General features: G+C 35.4%; 1 long non-coding RNA gene across 1 annotated transcript; it reads left to right on the top strand.

Annotated features, from left to right (window-relative positions):
- Positions 1-890: 890 nt before the first annotated feature.
- On the top strand, positions 891-5,295 carry LOC125386191. The gene is made up of 3 exons (XR_007226144.1): positions 891-1,853; positions 2,509-2,624; positions 2,737-5,295. It is a non-coding gene; the product is annotated as an uncharacterized LOC125386191 (long non-coding RNA).
- The last annotated feature ends 220 nt before the right edge of the window (positions 5,296-5,515 follow it).

Here is a 5,515-nt window from a genome sequence, read left to right as displayed (position 1 = left end):
TGTAAAAAGCATAAAATTAAAAATAGTTTGAGATTTATAAATGTTTGAAGAAAAACGTTGATGGTTGTTACGCCGCATGACATAAACCATCCCTCCTCGTTGTCTGGTCACCAGATGTCCACCTACCCTTACTCAGACCCTCAACAAATTTAAGGAGGATAAATCTTAGTATTTTAAAACCCTTTGAGTGCTGAATACTCGCGGCCTATGCCGTCCGTACGGACGGCGCGCAGCTAGCGCTGACGATCGTTGTGGACGGAATACTTTTTCACTAGACTGAACTCTGTTGATTGACTATTCAAAGCTCAAATCGTAATAAGTTATAGTAATTCTTTTGCACGAGATTAAATGATTCAAGAGCGTTATTTTTTAGTTATTTTTAATTATTTATTATAAACATTGAAATTTACAGTTAACTAGAATTTGGGTAATAAACTAGAAAATAATAAACTAGAAAACTAAATTTAATAAATATAACACAAGTTAATAATTTAGTTGTGTGTGAAAAATTCAGTGCTTGAGAAAACTAAAAAAACCAGATGTAGAGTTTTCTTACAAGTGGTGACCACTTCAACGATAACGAGTCACTATTGGCATTTGTTTACTGCCGTAAGGAATGCATTTATATTTATTTCACACAAACGTAATAGTATTACTTCTGCGTAGGTGTTCGGAAAAATTGAAAAACCCATACATGTGTCACGTAAAATAAAAAGAAATTTAAAAGAAAGAAGAAAACTTTATTTTTTTCTTCGTTTATATACTTATAAGACACTTCTGAGCTCTCGTCGTGACCGTTCGAGACTGAGGCTCTTACAATATTTTTTTCTTTCGGTGACATCTGTTCCCTCATTATCCCCACTACCCTGTAGGCGTACGTGACCGTTGTTACGCTTCTAGAACATTTGGTGGAAGGACCGTTAGGCCATAAATGAATCCTCAGGTACTCCGGCAATATACATTGTCGCCAAGGTCGCCATGTGTTTCCCTCATCGGTCCATCGGGTTCGAAGTATCCCGATCGGGACACCATCCTCCCCGCGGTGTGTGTGTGTGTCCTGGTTTCTGACGTGATTTACGTTACACATGCATCCTTAGTCCATGCCGGGCGCTTACAGAAAACGCATATATATGTCCTTAGTCCACACCGATAGCTTTCGCCAGACACCTATATGCGCCCACAGCACTCAAAGGGTTAACAATCAGGACTCTCAAGTCCCGTAAATGTCTTTGATCCTTCGAGCCGGATTATGTGTCAAGTGAAAAGTCCACACCAGTGACACCCACTACCATACAGTGCCACGTGAATCCATCACGTCCAAGCTGGACAATCATTATCACAACGAGTTCCAACAAGTTCAACCTCAGACTCGCATCATTACGAGGGTCAACTACACCTATACCACGAAGTACATCTTGCGAAAAGCCACGCCTTGTAACAAGCAACAACTTGCCGCTGGAGCAAGCCTGCGTCGAAGCAGTTCCAGTTTCGCAACAACAAGGTAAGCTCGTTCTTTTTATCGCCAATCGACTATCCGCTGCAACAATAGCAACCGCAGACGACATTAGCTCCGTGCGTCGGAGATGAGGCTACCAAGTCGGCCGCTTCACGCTCGTATCGAAACGACTAAACGAATAATCAAGATAAGCCGCCTTATTATTCTACCAGCTGAACGACGCTTAGAATTTGTTTCAACGTCATCCAAAAGAGAAGCTAGAAGATTTAGACGAGGAGGAATACGCGCGCGTCCCCGATATAACGAACCAGCATTATGATATAGTAATTGGGTAAAACATCTCATAGATAGCGCACAATCAGCATCGCCGTCGATATCGACAAACTGCGTATCAATGGTAGTATTATTTATATTTTGTGCAATTATTTTTCGATTAAAGGAAATGCGATAAGTTCTTTCGCTGAGAGGTCACCTTAATGTTTATGTAACTAATAAATGAAAGATATAATAATTTAGATTCATCAGTAAAATTTCGTTCGAAAATATAAAGTATAATTTAACATATATTTAATTGATAAATATATTCGTTACAAAAATAGAATCTCTGCTAAGATTCGAACTAATCTTGTTCGGATCGGCAAAACAAAACCGTATTCCTTTTTTTAATTCCTTCTGTCGTCAAGAATTGTTACATGTTACATCGCCGGGACACCAATGATACGCCAAAAAAAGTATTTAGGCTGAATAAAGACGAGCACGAAACGTACTATAACGCTGTTAAATTTTGTTCAAACAAAAACTTAACAAATGAGACCATACACTCTCAACTTACGAAAACTCGGTCTCCGTTGCATTTTGAAGTTACCTTTACGCTATTGCACGAGTCGGTTGTAACCTCGGTTTTTCATTAGAGTTTTCCGCTCTAACAAAGTCAAGTCATAATCTAATTGGGCCCTTAACCATATACATCCATATGCAGATGAAGATTAGTTCCGTTGCGGTTTAGCGACAAACGAGTTTATTATAACCTCAAGATTATCTTGGTATTTCAGTCTGTGTACGTGCTGGCTGCTCTACTTTCCAAGGAAAGAAACAGAATGACGGCAAAGGCGGTGTGAACGTGGAATGAAGAAAATAACTATGAGTGAAGCTAACCGTGGTTACAAAAGTAAGCAGCGAGTAAATGCAACTAGATGCCAAAGTAAAAGCAATGCATTTCAACGGTATAAGTTAGTGAAAATGTAGTTGTGTTTGGTCGACCAATGAACCCAACTTTTTAGGTTTTCTGTTTGACTAGGGTTTCCCATCAATCGCTACTACTACTAAACCAACCGAACCTACTGAACTTGTTCGAGTTTATTGTTATCTTGCAACAACCCTCCACTACCAATAAAAATACCAACAAAAATAGGCGTGAAATGCCAGGATTATTTAGACAGCCACGCCGCGAGACAAACAAGATATACATCTTGACTTTTTTAAGTAGCACAATATATTTTTGATATCATAGCATTGATTTGTAGATTTCGGTTTACAATGGTGTTGTCATTTTTTGAGGGTGGCATTGAAAAATAATGCACGGTTATCTTTTCATAGCAACTTATTAGGAAAATCAATCTGAAGTATAATATGGCCTTCAAAAATAACTAAATAAATTTCCACTGTATGCTCAAATAAAAATGCAACTTCGATTAACTGCAAATTAAAAAAAAATTTTTTTACGCATCATCTAGCAACGTAACTCTTTAAACTTTCCAAAAAACTTCAGATCTGTTTTTACGAGTACTTGAATGTTTTCGCGAGTCAGTGTATATGTATGCGAAATCACAGGAAAACAAATGTTTTCGACTTTCTAAATCCGAACAAAAGATTTTTCAATTGGAAAACAGATGGTATTATTGTCTCACACAAAATGGAGAACATTTCGTAAACATGTTATGAAGATCGTGCAAAACTATTGCAATTTTTTGCGCAATATAAAGGTAGCGTAAAAATGGAATTGTTATTGGTTTTACCTTATTATCTAATAACGAACAGAAAAATTAAAGAAATCTCATTTGTAGCACAAGTCTTTCTCGCGTGTAGAAAAGCTGTAATAAATTTATATTTTATTAAATATCTTTTAAGATCAAGTCTGATAAAAAGAATGTTCCGTATAAAAATTCCATTATTCAGTTAATTGCATTTTAGCGTGTTCGTATATACCCAAAATCAATTGGAGTAGGAGACCACTTTACGCGCCGCTTACAATAGCAAACAGTGCTAGGTATCACGGGTACCTGCACGAGTCGCCAATCTACTAAATGGACGTGATTGAACGACCCACTGATATCAGTATCACGTCTCGACCAGGTCTAGTCGACCAATTATAGTCGACTCGACCATAGTTGCTCTGACAGTATAAACGTGACATTCGATGCTTTTTCGTGTCCCACGTTTTCCAGGCCATCCGACCTCCGATACCGATTCAGCATAGTAGTGGTTTGAATTGACTAAACTAAATTTTCATTTTAATTACTTTCTACTATATTCAACCGCATTATGATATAAGTGTTTAGAACTCCAATTTTAACGCTCCAATTTTTATTTTGATCTTCCAATTGCAACAATTGCTCATTTTTCACTCGATTGTATGAATTAAAGTATAAGCTTGTTAAATAGTAATTTCTTAAATGCAAAACCTTCTTTTTGCTATTAGAATACTACGAGTCAAATTTTACTGCAAAATTTTCCAACCAAAACATTTTTAGAAATTAAGAAAATATAAAAGGTTTTCGCTTGCAATTTCCTTGGAATCTAATATTACAATTAACTATACATGTGTATATTAAATCTTACGCTATGTGTTAATTCATTTCTCGATTTTTTAATAAACTTTATAATGATTGTCCTGTGTCAATCAACGATAATTATGGTAAGAAGCTTGCCCTCCTCACTGATTTCGATGATTTTGTAATATTTTGTTGCGGATATGATTCTGAAAAACTTTTTCCTATGCATGTAATTACTGGTTGCATAAAATAAAAGGTAACCCGAACCTAATTCTTATCTCTTGTTTATAGTACGTATGTATAAATGAGAGTTAAGTATATCGCCGATCCTTTTGACAAAGACTCAGTTCATTACAGTCTGTAAAAGATATTTGTTATCAGCCAATGAAAAATAAATATCGTCAATGTTTTGGATTTGGAGTTGAGTTACCTTTGTCAATTAATTCCACCAAATGTCCAAATTGGACAAATTGTGAATTTTAATAAATAAATAAATAAAAAAAAAAAACCTTTGTCAATTCGGCCAACGCTTGCGTGAAATAGTAACAGATTAATTGTAAAAATAATTACAAATTTAATAATGAATAATGACAAATATTTTCGCAATTACTCACACACGAGACTGTTAGTAGCGATAGTAACAAATATATAAAAACATAAAATGTATATTATTCATACACTATTTACTTTGTATTGCGTCACAAGTCGAAACACTTGCATGTGCAGTTGTGAGCGAGATTTCCGTAGAAGCTGTTTATTTAGATTTGAAAAGTATAATATTTAGATAAGGAGATCGATGGTTGATGGATGATAACAGATCGCCAAGCTGCGAACGAAGCGACGTACGTGTTGGCTATGCTGCGAGTCTGTCACGGATACACACACATGGGCAGGATTTAATGTCTAGCAGACTTTTACCAGTATCTCGGCAACTAAAGTTGACTGCCGTTTATGTGCGCAGGAAATAATTATTCAAAATGTAGAGCTTCGCAATATATTTCAAAATCAATGAAATCGAAGAGAAAATGGCTTTTTTACAAGTTTACTTTTATTTCTTATTTATTTCATTATTGATTTATTTAATAAACGGACATATAATTTTTGAAATACGAAACAAAATATTTGGTTATATTAATACACTTCTTTTATAGTAATTTCCTATACTTAACATTTTAATCATTTTGATACATATGTAACAGGCAAATAAATAAATTAATAACTAATAAAGTAGAAATTTTATTACATAGTTCGACTCAACTAATTTTCTACTCAGACGAGTGGAAAGAAG

Source organism: Bombus terrestris, chromosome 13 (assembly GCF_910591885.1).
Source record: "Bombus terrestris chromosome 13, iyBomTerr1.2, whole genome shotgun sequence".
Classification (NCBI taxonomy): Eukaryota; Metazoa; Arthropoda; class Insecta; order Hymenoptera; family Apidae; genus Bombus; species Bombus terrestris.
The sequence above is the reverse complement of the archived record's forward strand: the minus strand, read 5'-3'. Positions and strand labels throughout refer to the sequence as shown.